A 14,954-nucleotide genomic window follows, 5' to 3' on the forward strand; every position below is an offset into this window, starting at 1 on the left:
ATCTCCTGCAGTTCAAACCGAGCATCAGTATGGGAAGAAAGGTGATTTGAGTGCCTTTGAACGTGGCATGGTTGTTGGTGCCAGAAGGGCTGGTCTGAGTATTTCAGAAACTGCTGATCTACTGGGATTTTCACGCACAACCATCTCTAGGGTTTACAGAGAATGGTCCGAAAAAGAAAAAACATCCAGTGAGCGGCAGTTCTGTGGGCGGAAATGCCTTGTTGATGCCAGAGGTCAGAGGAGAATGGGCAGACTGGTTCGAGCTGATAGAAAGGCAACAGTGACTCAAATCGCCACCCGTTACAACCAAGGTAGGCAGAAGAGCATCTCTGAACGCACAGTACGTCAAACTTTGAGGCAGATGGGCTACAGCAGCAGAAGACCACACCGGGTGCCACTCCTTTCAGCTAAGAACAGGAAACTGAGGCTACAATTTGCACAAGCTCATCGAAATTGGACAGTAGAAGATTGGAAAAACGTTGCCTGGTCTGATGAGTCTCGATTTCTGCTGCGACATTCGGATGGTAGGGTCAGAATTTGGCATCAACAACATGAAAGCATGGATCCATCCTGCCTTGTATCAACGGTTCAGGCTGGTGGTGTCATGGTGTGGGGAATATTTTCTTGGCCCCTTGGTACCAATTGAGCATCGTTGCAACACCACAGCCTACCTGAGTATTGTTGCTGACCATGTCCATCCCTTTATGACCACAATGTACCCAACATCTGATGGCTACTTTCAGCAGGATAATGCGCCATGTCATAAAGCTGGAATCATCTCAGACTGGTTTCTTGAACATGACAATGAGGTCACTGTGGTCAAATGGCCTCCACAGTCACCAGATCTCAATCCAATAGAGCATCTTTGGGATGTGGTGGAACGGGAGATTCGCATCATGGATGTGCAGCCGACAAATCTGCGGCAACTGTGTGATGCCTTCCAGCACCTTGTTGAATCTATGCCACGAAGAATTGAGGCAGTTCTGAAGGCAAAAGGGGGTCCAACCCATTACTAGCATGGTGTACCTAATAAAGTGGCCGGTGAGTGTATATATATATATATATATATATATATATATATATATATATATATTCTTTGTCTTTTATGAAGATACTTTTATTCCTGTTATATTCCTCCCAGACAAAAAATCAATATGTTTAAAAAACCTGCTGTTCTGATAATATTAAATGTACTACGTTCTCCCAATCCTGAAGTTTCCTTCCTAATAAAACTGAACCACGAAGGTGCTACCACAGCAGTAACTCTGCAAGCAATTTCCCTCCGGCAAATCTCCGCATAATGTGCGTTTTTCTATACTCTGCAATTTTTGCTTAAAGTGTAATTAAGTCAAAATATCTAAAAATAGATACAGCCCTACCATGGGAAAGACACTAGAGTCTTAAAGGTACTAAAAATATGACACGGCGTATGTGGACTCCATTAGAGGATGCAATATGACACCAGATGTTCTGCATTGTTTGTGCAATGTACAGAGGATCAATGTGATTCACAGTAGGAATATATATTTAATGAAAATCCATTATAGGGTCATTTTCAGGAAAAAAAAACCTTAAATGACATTCTGGAAGTCAGATTATGATGCATCTATGAGCAACCACAGCTACATTACTATTCTAAAATGAGCAGATTGATATCAATTGGATTAGTAGGCAGCATGACGTACGGAAATGGAAGCCTGGCGGCGAACATACCCCTAGAAGTGATCATAATTCATTAGTTATGAGTACATTGTACCCTTACGTTCATCCAGCATATGAAATACTGTACTGTCGCTAGAAAATATCCTACTGCTTCGGAAGCTGTTGGAATTTTATATTCAGAAAGATCTTCTATTTAATACTTTATTTTGGCTGTTTTTACTTCCTCCCACTCCAACGTAAATTTTACTGTAAGGTAAGGTTCTGCGGGCATAGCAGTCACCTATTATATCCATCTGTAAGGGGATCGTTGGTAGGTGGATGGTATGTACGTTCAAGAGACCCAATAAGGGTGCAATAAAGCTGCAAATTACTGGAGATCAGTAGAATCTATGTTGCATTAAGCATCTGGATTTGTGGTTACAAATATGGTACGAAAGGCAACTTGTTTTGCAGTTACATCCCACTACAATAGGCATCCTGCTTGGTGGTTACTGGCAGTCTTTTAAAGAAGAGAAAGTTTTTAAAGTAACTGTCTTTGCAGAGACAAAGTACTTACAGTATGGCTTAGCAGAACACAGTCATGTGGAGGGAACTTTACTCAGCGGTTGCTGGTAGGAAGAGCGAATAGTTTCTCTGATATGTCAGCATGTGCAACTTTTTTTGCGTCCTTTCTGAAATCCAACCTCCCACTTTCTTATAAGGTTCACATATTTGCGATCCCTACTATTCCCAGAGTGGTGAGTCAATCTGTGAGTACTACACCTGCCCTCAACTTGAATCTACTACTTCTACTACTACCACCATCACTTAGGCAGCCCCTTATATTATGCCTAGAACATGTCAGTATATGTACCTCCAACCTATCCCAAACACTGCTGCCTATGCTTTAAAGAGGTTGGCAACTTTACCTAATTTTTTTAGGCAGGACATTACAGGCAGTCCCGGGGTTACGTACAAGATAGGGTCCGGAGGTTTGTTCTTAAGTTGATTTTGTATGTAAGTCGAAACTGTATATTTAATAATTGTAGATCCAGACAAAAAAATTTTTTTGGCCCCAGTGACAATTGGAGTTTAAACATTTTTTGCTGTAATGGGACCAAGGTTTATCGATAAAGCTTCATTACAGACACCTTACAGCTGATTATTGCAGTCTGGGGCTATAGTAACATCCAGAGAGCTTCACCAGAGGTCAGAGGGGTCTGTCTGTAACTATGGGTTGTCTGTAAGTCGGGTGTCCTTAAGTAGGCGCCTGTATTTATTTTACAAATATACATTATAAGTTCTGCTCTGCTTCCTTGATATGTAAAGCAATGCCTCCTGTATTTTAACTCATCAGCCAGACATTCCTGTCCATAAATTGAAGTTTATCTGTCCATGAACAATGGCCCTGCCAGGACCTTAATCTTATATTCATCATGAATATCATTATAAGGTCCTGACAGGGCGATTGTTCCAGGAGAGTTGGATAGAACTGCAGAACTTTTAATAGATGTATATTAAAGCCTTAGTGTACAAAAAATGAACATGCGATTTCTCAAACGTTAGACTGACTCATTCCCCAACATATTACCAGAATATATAACACTCTGCGTTAAACCAGTGTAACACATATCAGATTGGGGCGTTATAGCAAATATAAGCGTAAACAGTTATAACATGGGAATCAAAACCATATTAATCAAGTGGTAGACCTGGTAGTCTGTGGACAATAAATGCCTCAAATGGACACACATCTATCTATGTATTGCCTAATTATGTGTCACCTATGCAGGCTCGTACCTTGTGGTTTACGTTTTAGCATGATGTTTACCAGTGTTGGGTTAGGGGTGGCCACAGGCCCAGTGTGAATACAGCCTTACAGCTACATCCTCCTTCCGGGTGATGTCTTCAGCTTGTCTACTCCTTCGGCTTGTGCCTCACATCTGTGTCTGTCCTCCCAAGGGGATGTGCCTCATACCTGTCTGGCCCCTGTCTTTGTTCTGTGCCTCACATGTGTCCTCCCAGTGGATTATGCCTTGTGTCTCTCTCCCAAGCACTGGTGATCAGGGAGGGAAGCACAATGTCTGCTATGGAGCCCGGCAGCTGAAGGGACTGTCTCAGCTGTTAGAGAAGGTCCCGGGGTGAGGGATAACTAGGGATTACTGTGAATGACAGAAGGACAGAGATCATGATTTCTCTGTCTTCCAGTGTTCAAGTCTGAAAACATGACAGCCCATAATAATCTTAACCTTTACCTCCGCCTGCTGCATGTGAAGTTTGCTATGAAAACCCAAGGTTATCCTCTCCTCTACTATGTATCTTTATTTTAAGGGATTGTCCGGGATAAGGTTTTACTTCATATGGGCACCAGGGGTCCTAAAAATAACAAATATCCTATGTTCACCTCTCTCTGGTGTTATAGTAAACCAAACCAGCCTCTGTATACAAACAGAAAGTAGGGGTAACGGTATGGAGGCTGCGCGGAACCAAGCGTCAGAGAGATGTTAGTGCTGGGAGTTTGTTAGCTCTACAGCCACTGGTAAAAAAACAATCTTATCTTTACATAGAACCTATCAGGCAAATTAACCCCCACAACTATATTTTCATAAATTGCTATTACAAAGCATTGCCCCTATCCCTACATTGTCCCTCTACATGCTTGTAAACTTAAACAATCAGGACTTTAAGTTGTACGCCCAATGAGCCATTATCATATTCAGCTATCCTGCTTATTCATGAGTACCCCCAGTGCTTGGCTCCTTTATGTGCTTCCTGATGCTGGCGCCCCCTGCAGCCTGTGTGTGTAAGAGATACTCCTATAAACATGAATGACAGCCTGTATAATGATGTGACACTCCTGATGCTGGCTCCTCTATGTGCTTCCTTCTGCTGGCGCCCCCTGCAGCCTGAGTGTGAATAAAATACTCACATAAACATGACTGACAGCCTGTATAATGATGTGACACTCCTGGTGCTGGCGCCCCCTGCAGCCTGTGTGTGTATGAGATACTCATCTACACATGCCTGACAGCCTGTATAATGATGTGACACTCCTGGTGCTGGCTCCTCTATGTGCTTCCTGGTGCTGCTGCCCCATGCAGCCTGTGTGTGTATGAGATACTCATATACACATGCCTGACAGCCTGTATAGTGATGTGACACTCCTGGTGCTGGCTTCTCTATGTGCTTCCTGGTGCTGGTGCCCCTGCAGCCCGTGTTTGCATGACACGTCAGGTACTTGTGTAGCAGATAAAGCACTTGCAATGCTTTACTATACATTACACACAGACATGAGCAGGGGGAGGAGAGGGGAGTGGTTACAGGGGCGACATCACCCTCTCTCTCCATGTGCCCAATCTCATTTACATAATAAAGAAAATATTATTTTAGAATGATTAATGTATTAATTAACTAGATAAAGGATGGGCTAGAATCCTTGTGAGCTGCTCTTACATGTAGTGGTGACAGAATTAGTTACAGAGACCTGATGGCGGGTGTCCTAACTATTTTACATATGAAAGCATATATTAGTATCAGGATGACTTAAAGGGGTATTCTCACCTTGGCATTCACATTTAATGTAATTCACCTGCAATATAGAAACATTTCTTCAATTGGATGTTATTTTAAAAAAATTTACCCATGTGAAGAAAATTTCCCCTGAATGAAGCCATGAAGCCTTGTTGTACCTTAGAAACAAGACTGTTGTCCTTGGATACAACCACATCTGCTGGAGTGCAAAATTGTTTGTCCTTATAAAATGGCTGGGAGTTACTGCATGTCCTACAGTAATCCTATGGTACTGAATGCAGAATCCAGGTGTTCAGTTAGGGCTTAATAGTACATGTGTGCATGTGTGGCCAACTGTCAGAGTGTGGGGGGTGGTCGTATCCAATTACAGCTATCTCTTTTCTAAGGGACAACATTACTAAATTTATGGGAAATTCTCTTCACAGAGGGACATTTATTTTAATAACATCATTAATTTCAGAAGTATATGTTTATGCCAGATGAATTCAATTAAAATTGAATTCCAAGATGTGAATACCCCTTTAAGGTCAACTGTAATTATATAAGGTGATTACAGAAAGTATTCAGACCCCTTTAACTTATTCACTATTGGTTTCATTGCAGCCAATTGGTAAGATCAAAAAAATTATTTTTTTTTGCTCAATAATGCACTCTGACTGTTATTACCCAGAGGAATAACAGATGATAAGGGGCACATACACACATTTTTGTGGTGTTTTATGGGCCTTGTTAATTATCAACAAATATTTGAACAAATTTAAAGGACTCAGAAAATCATCTATAGAAATTGCTGCTATTGTGATATTTATAAGATTCTATATCCCAAAAACATAATAAGAAAAGTTTGGGCTAAAAAAAATTAGATAAGGGAAAATGTACTTATTTTAGCAATCCCTTAAAGATACCTTTCCAATGTTTTATGACCTCCCCAAATCCTCCCCACCTACTAGCCAGTGATTGGCTGAGCAGTGATTTTCTGCTTGTTGAGACATCCCAGGAAGCAGAAAATAGTGCTGGTCTCAGAGAGAAATTCATTTAATGGAGTTCTTGTGTTGGGGGGGAATCAAAGAGAAGTTGATGTATAGATATTCTGCTGCTTCAGGATTAAACATTCAAAAACCCAAGGATCTGCTATCCCAAGCTGTCCTGATGGTGCGGCTTCCTAAGAGCACCAATACCATACGGGAAAAGACAATAGTGATATGAAGAGTACAAAAGTGTCCCTTTACATCAGGATAATTACAGTAAGAGGTGCATGCATGATGTTTTAAAAAGAATATGACATGTTCTACTGCATCTCCAATTAAACCATGTACAAATCTGCCCAGCTCCCCCTGCTCTGTGATATACTGCCTGCAGATAGGTCACTATCTATGTACAACCTGCTCAGTGCCTCCTGCTCTGTAATATGCTGCCTGCAGATAGGACATTGGGGCAGATTTACTTACCTGGTCCGTTCGCGATCCAGCGGCGCGTTCTCTGCGGAGGATTCGGGTTCTGCCGGGATTCACTAAGGCAGTTCCTCCGACGTCCACCAGGTGTCGCTGCTGCGCTGAATGCACTGGAGTTCACCAAGCTGGGCCGAGTGAAGGTAAGTGCGTGTCCAGCGACCCTTTTTTTTTTTTTTTAAATGCGGCGGTTTTTCCGAATCCGTCTGGCTTTTTTACGGCCACGCCCCCCGATTTCCGTCGCGTGCATGCCGGCACCGATGCCCTACAATCCGATCGCGTGCTCCAAAATCCCGGGGCAATACAGGGAAAATCGGCGCAAAACAGAAAAAGTTGTGTAACCCGCCGGAAAAAACGTGAATCGGGCCCTTAGTAAATGACCCCCATTATGTACAACCTGCTCAGTGCTTCCTGCTCTATTACATTCTGCCCGCACATAAGACAATCCGCTTAGCTCCTGCTGCTCTATAACTTGCTGCCTGCAAATAGGACACTATACTATGAGCAGTTTGCCTCACTAACCATAATCTGGCGCATTCATGCGCAAAACAAGCATAAGGAGAGTGCACCTGTTTTTTTCAGGTACACTCAGTTTAATGGCCGTGCGCCGCAATTATGTCGGACTTGCCAAAATAAGTGTGGTGGCTGTGTGAATGTGCACCGGAACACCCCTTTAGGTGCACGGTATTGTGATGCAGAAACCAAGTGCAGCCACGACACAATACTGGCACCACTTAGCTTCTCCTGCTCTATAACATGCTACCAGCATATTGAACATAGTGGACAATAAATTCAGCTCCTCCTGCTCTAAAACATGCTATCTGCAGATAGGATACTATGTACAATCTGATCAGCGCTTCCTGCTCTATAACATGCTGTCTGTAGATAGGACACTATGTACAATCTACTCATCTCTTCTTGCTATATAACATGCTGCCCACACACTTCATCTTCAATGTGGCATGTTTGTTTCAATTAATTAAGGCCTCAGTGTGCTTGGGTTAAGACCTAAACATCCATGTGAATAATTAAGTGCTTTGTTAAAAAATCTTTCGTCAATAAGTAAACACTTATTGATCGATGTTAACCCCACAATCTAGAAAGAACATCTTTCATTACATCTCTTTTATCTTTTATTTTATTACGTTTCCTTTCACAGAGGGATCCATATTGTGACCCATGTACACCGCCCGCTTCATCTAGAGGATGGCTGTACATTGTTAATTTTAATAAAAAGAAGTCAGTACTTGGTTAAAAACAGTGACAGTCACACCAAAGCGTTTCTGCACCTTTTAAAAGAAATCAAGATTTTAAGAAAAGTGTGGGGGTTACAAGCTATTTTTGGACTATTTTATACCAATAAGTGACGATAATGATGTAATTTACAGAGGTGATAATGTAGATGTGAAAGGGTGTGAAATAAGCAGGAATCAAGGAGGTTTTGTTAAGAATAAGACCATTATGGTCCCTCTATAAGCTCAGGACAGGCATGTCTACCTTTGCCCTCCCTGAAGGGATAATTATTTGATGACAGACATATATATATGTATATGTGTGTGTGGGTAAAACACAAAAACACATGACATCTCAGAGTCAGCAAATGCTTTATGGTAACTTATATACACACAGGGAACTTGGCAACAAAATGGCTGCCTGGGCTCTTTTAACATGAGGTAAAAACAACATCCCCTATGAAAAGTCTCTATAAGAATGACTAAGATCCAAATAGCTAAATACATGTTAGATAAAACAAAAGAGGGAAATATACCACCCGTAGCCTTAAAGGAATATGAGTCTATAGTAACATCCAATGTGAAATCATAGTACGGGACATCTCCCTACTCAAGATAGACAATGATCAGAGATGATATCTCTCAACTCAGAGAAAAGGTTCTGGTATGGCATCCATGAGATGTGCTGACAGCCACGCAAGGGTTGTCTAATAAGGACATCAGGTGGAAATCATCGAAAGCGTCCTTCATACCAGAATCGGCAGTCATTGGGGAGCAGTTGGGCCCAATATCTGCAGTATCGGTCGCTATATGTAGGGTGTGCTATTGGTATAATTACTGAGTGTGTGAAATGTATTCAATATTCACCACTTTTATAAAGATTTTGTCCACATCTTACAGAAATACAAGTCCTATGAGTCCCTGTAACACTATGATACACATCGTGACAGACCAGGCCTGTGAGTCAGCATTTGCTATGGGTGCCTAGATGTACGTATACATAGGTTTCATATAAAGAGGAATTATGGTATCTACACACAGATCAACCATCGTCCGCATCTGCAGCTTTTCATCACCTCTGGATTTTCATCTCCTGACCTTCATTTCTGCTATTAAATATGGACGACATTGCTATGTGGCATTTTTGTACTGTGCATAAATCAGCAATAATGACTGCATCTGCTATTCTTGTATGACACCGATACTGTTACACGAAAGTAATACATATACATTAGGAAAATGTCTATCTTGATTGAGGGGATATTGATCTGCTGACTATGCAAATACATCTGACTTCATATAATATATTCTGTCTGTAAGATGACTATACAATATTGTAATTACATTTCACTAATGCATTTCACTGTGATGCAAGCCATAAATGGTTTTATGTATATATATATATATATATATATATATATATATATATATATATATATATACACACACACATACACATGTACGTACATACTTACACATACACATATTTTGTTCTGTATAGACACATATGTACACACAGATATAAACATAATCTTTAACAGACCTACATACTGTATATATTTACATACACAGAATGTATATAAATATGTATATATTTCATACATGTACAGGTTTGCACACATCTATACACACATTCATGAACACATAAAGAAACACACACTCATGTTTACATCCTGCATAGACACATATATATATATATATATATATATATATATATATATATAAATATTTGCAGATACTTAGACTCATATTCACATTTTCTATAGACAAATATGTACACACATAGCACTCATCTATATAACATATATATATTCATGAACACACATATATTCTGTATATATTATACATAAATGTATATATTATACATGTACAGACATGTACACATCTATAGACAGACATGTATGCACACACAGGGAAATACATATACATTCATATTCACATTATGTATAGACACATGCATACGTACACATATAAACACACACATGCACATACATATATATATATATATATATATATATATATATATATATATCCACATACATGAACACATATATACACACATTGTAAGCATAATACTCATATTCATACTCTAGAAACGGTGAATATTCCTTGACATTGAGCAATGTTAATTCATTGCGTATCCCAATGGGAGTAATTTCTTGTGCGTTGATGACCTATTGATCTCAACAACAAGACAATAAAGCCTATATTCTAATATCCCCCATCCTCATCCTCCAGCATTGTGCGCCGTGCACTTTAAAACTTGGCACATCTGCAGTGTTGCACCATATGATGCATTGGAGGAACCCTTCCCTTTAACGTGTCCTCCATTCTAATAAGCAGTAACGTCCTCCTTTCCATGTCACGTCTATGTCTGATCATACCTTGCTCATCGTACCCGCTCCATACGACATACGAATCTGCCGGATTCGAATTAACCCTTACAACACCGATCACGTATTTTTGTCATCGTAGCTTTTATACAGAATAACATGTTTGCATCTATCTTATCATTACATAGGACATGGATTATGACATAATAGCATTCATCACACCTGGACCCCATTTCATTGTCTTATAAATCTGTTCATGTTCCCTAGATGGATCTGTCACGTTCTATAGGATCTATATTCATCCATCATTTTCCAACATTTTCCTTCCTTCTGCATTCCTCTCCCTGCCTCATTTACATCCCATCTTATTCCACAGGCGCAATGATGGGGTGGGGTCCTCCGTTAGTCATCCCAGAAAAATCCCCTAGCCAGGATTGGGGTTTTTTTTTGTTTTTTTCCCTCTCCCTTCTTTACTTCGCACCTACAGGTTAATGATTGTTTTAATTTTTCATTGATGATCACTCATCTTTCATTCACTACGTAAAGCCAACAAAAACCTGGCACGGTTCTAATCTCTACCCTCTTTTTTTCTTCGTTTTTTACTAACGCGTACCACAAGGAGTGTCCAGGGATGCGATTTCCTACAAAATATTGGAATACATAGCTCTTTCCCATATCTTTATTATAAACAAATCCGCATCTCAGCCGTCGCTCCCTCTGGAGGCGCCCCTCCTCACATGAGCTGTAATGCAGATCCCCTCCCCCTTTGCTTTCTTACTAGCGGGTAACAAAACCAGCAGTAATTACTAATGCTCCAGCACGTAAATCTGTCAGTTTCCTTTTTTTTATTTGACGCAACTACGCAGAATACTGTCTGGACGTGCGGGAATACCCTCCCTCCCATCCTATATCCATGCATAGGGTGCGTATATGGTAATATCACCTATGCATGCCTATTTGGAGGGCTGTGCTGTATCAATGATAATATTCACCGTATAGATAGGTAATGAGTGCTAATAACACACTCAGCTCTGCTATGTCATCTGCTTCCTCTGCAGTGGAGCTGTCCAGCAAGCAGTGGTGCTGAATCCGCCCAGTCTACAGCTCCCAGCACTTCACCATCATCAATCTGTCCTGCTGCAGAGAGACCCCCAGCACCAATCACCTCCCTAACATCACCTGCCACTGCTATGCAGATCCAGCAGTAAGAGATTTGTTATCTGCATCTTTAGGGAATCCAGCTAATCCTATGCATCCTTCCAAGGGGGCTGCATTGTCTTACCTTGTAGTCAGGTCCAAGCTAGGAATAAACCTTAAAGAAAGAGGCTGTAGCTGTAGGGAGGCAAGAACCAGCGTTCCTGACCTCCTCGAGTCTTCTTCTTCAATGGGGGGAAAAAAGAGCTCTGCCCTTATCAAAGATGGCCGTCACAGTTGACGTCAGCAGCTTTTAATAGACAGGAGGATGTAGGGAGGGGACCGGCTGCTGCTGCTGGAGGGGGAGACTTGAGTCATCGTCTGCTCTGGGCTGCTACAATACAGGGCGTTTTACATCTAGGTGCTCTTTATTACCACTATGACCCGGCCAGGTGATGGCAGCTACAATGCCTTACACTGGGCCAATGCAGCACTGATTTCTTCTCACCAGAGGGGTGGTCCAAAGGGATATCCCTCTCCTGTGAGTGCTCCTTATAAGGATAGCCTACGCGGGCAGCTCATTTACTGTAGATTTCTGCTTCCCAATAGGGCTAAACCCATTCATAGAAGGATGCAGTGGGCATCCCTGATCTGGCACTACACCATCAGGGAGTATGGGGTTAATGTGCTACAAAGTGTCATAGTGTGGATGCAGCAGAGCTGCTTCAGCTTCATCTGCAGACCAGCACTGCATCACTGCACCTATACTCCACAATATACCATTAACACACTTAGTACTGCTACATCTATACTCCACAATATAGCATTAACACACTGAGTACTGCTACATCTATACTCCACAATATAGCATTAACACACTGAGCATTGCTACATCTATACTCTACAATACAGCATTAACACACTGAGCACTGCTACATCTATACTCCACAATATAGCATTAACACACTGAGCACTACTACATCTATACTCCACAATATAGCATTAACACACTGAGCACTGCTACATCTATACTCTACAATACAGCATTACTACACTGAGCACTGCTACATCTTTACACTACAATGTAGTGCTGGTAAAGACATTTATATACTTATAAAAATAGGGCTCCTTCTACCCAATTAGGATATACAGAGAGATAAGGATACCCACTCCCCCCCTGGACCCCCTAGGTGTCATTTCTGGAGGTCCCCTCCTTAGAAATGGATGCATGCCCATTGATTATGGATAATGCATCATTTTTGCTGCAGGGACTCCTGCATCACAATGTGATTCCCTTTGCTGGAGAAGAGGATTGCTGGGGTTTCCTAGCAGCAGAACCGGCTTGATGCTGGGGGCGGGGGAGGGATGTATTAACAAGTCGTGTTTGAAAAGGGGCAACCCCTTTAATACTGTATTAAAATAGAAGCAGTATAGTATAGAGTGTCACAGCTTAATTTACATTCCATAGTCAGCATTGATCTTCATGGATAGATTATGGGCTGCAGCTATGGGATAATCTTCGGTCTCTTACCTCTTAGGGACTGGCTATAGTACATGTATGTCCTCAGGACTGTATAATACATCAGACACCTGCAGATAACTGCTGCAATCGGCGTTAGCGATAATCACGGTATTTAACCTGTTAGCTGCTGTGATCAAAAACAACCATTTCACCTAAATAGTAGCTTAACATGTATGCAACCACATTTCTGCCGATTGGCACCCCCTGTGACATTTTATTTACAGGTCATTGATCCATGGTAGATGGGGAGCCTATGGGAGACTCCTATGGCTGTCAAGCAACACTCCCATCTCAGTATGCCAGAGGCCAGCTGTAATGAAAGAGCTATATACTGTGATCAGTCCCACACGATTAAAACACTCTGGAGGATCTAAAAAAGTAGTAAATAAAAAGTGAAAAAAAACTTTTCTAAAGCTTTTAAAAAAGTAAAAATTGTAATCACCCCCTTTCCCCTAAATGGCATATGAAAAGTAAAAAAAAAAAAAAAACATAAACTAATCATAAAATGTTGGGTATTCACCTGTCCCAAAATGTCTCAACTATCAAAATATAAAAATAATTACTATAATCGAGAGGACAAGAAGCGGCACTCACCAGTCTCGTGCAGGACCTTTATTCAGAAACACAGAGTTCAGACGTTGGACATAGTGCAGACCGCGGCAAGCGACGGGCCGTTTCGCGCCTGTGTGGCGCTTTCTCAAGCCTACAAGGTTGCGTCTCCGGAGCTGCCCCTCTTATGGTCGACTTCCGGTGTTGTGCCGGTCATGTGACACAGCACTTCCGGGAGTCGAGAAGAGGTGAACGCCCCCGGTGACGCCACGTTGCTCGGCAACACAACAACATAGAAAACATAAAACAGTGTTCATGGGGATGCCATTGCAATAATGAGAACGCCGTGATTATGCTAGGTCTGTCAAGCAAGACCGGACCAATAACTAATTAAGGGCATGTTCAAAGAGTGAACATAGAGAAATTTTTTGCCTGTATAGTATATATATTCTAGCATAGTTAAGTAAATAGAAATACACCTGAAATAGTGAAAAAGAAGAAATAATATAAAGAAAAATAGTGGAAAGGCGATCTCAGTAGACAATTGGCAATCCCAGGAGACAATCAAACCAGATGCACAGATATAGTATACAAATATGTAATATTATAATTCTTTTCTTCTCTCTCTCTCTCTCTCTATTTATCCTTTTGGTTGTGCGAGCATATATTGGTCTATCTTAGTAATAAGACACATAATAGTTGATAATGGGACAGATGGGGAGCTACATAACGCAATGATCTCTTTTAATTTTTTAATTTTTTTGTTTTTTTGTTTTATGCTTCTTGTCGCAAAAGTCTCATTTGGAGTTCTCTTTTATATAACCTTATGTATCTATTTTTTGCTCCTAATCGTCTTAGAACCCTTTAATTGTGATATTTAAGATAGAAGATATTCTTTTATTTATGTTATTCTTATGCTCAAACTGTACCCAGGAAGGCACTGAGGTCGTTCCTATCATTAAGGCCCAGCCTCCCCATGGCATCAAACCGAATAATGTGTTTTGCCTCACGGCGTAACAATTCTTTTTCCTTATTGCCTCCCCTAGGGTCTTTTTCCACCCTTTCGAGGCCAGCAAACTGGAGGACTTCTGGATTACCTCCATGGTGTTCCCTAATATGTTCAATAATTCTGGGGCAGCCATTGCCCGTCTCTATGGATCTACGGTGTTCCCTAAAGCGTACAAAGAGACTACGGATAGTTTTTCCTATATAAAAACGTCTACACGGACACCAGATGATATATACCACATGCGTGGTTCGACACGTTATGAAAGAGTTGACTTTCCATTTGATGCCCCCCATATCAATGAATTTTGCCTGACTGTTAAATTTGCAAAAACTGCAGGATCCACACCTAAAATTCCCAATAGGGGTGCTGCGCTCTAGCCATGTCTTTTTTGTGTCTTTTTGAGAAGAGAATTGGCTACTCACTAGATGGTTCCTGATAGTTTTGCTTCTTCTAAAGGAGATAACAGGTCTCTGCATGGTAACTTCATTTAATTGAGGGTCACTTTTTAGAAGATCCCAATTTTTATGTATGGCCCTACGAATAGCATCCCCGTGT

The 14,954-nt window shown here is 41.1% G+C and overlaps 1 protein-coding gene across 2 annotated transcripts in view; it reads right to left on the reverse strand.

The window, feature by feature from the left end:
- Positions 1-11,627, reverse strand: part of SNAP25 (synaptosome associated protein 25) — a 75,006-nt gene extending 63,379 nt beyond the window's left edge. For both annotated transcript variants that reach the window (XM_072140468.1, XM_072140469.1), the window contains exon 1: positions 11,468-11,627. The gene's annotated coding sequence lies outside the window, so the exon portion shown is untranslated. The remainder of the gene's footprint in view (positions 1-11,467) is intronic.
- Positions 11,628-14,954: the final 3,327 nt, after the last annotated feature.

The sequence above is a fragment of the Engystomops pustulosus genome, chromosome 3 (assembly GCF_040894005.1).
Source record: "Engystomops pustulosus chromosome 3, aEngPut4.maternal, whole genome shotgun sequence".
Classification (NCBI taxonomy): domain Eukaryota; kingdom Metazoa; phylum Chordata; class Amphibia; order Anura; family Leptodactylidae; genus Engystomops; species Engystomops pustulosus.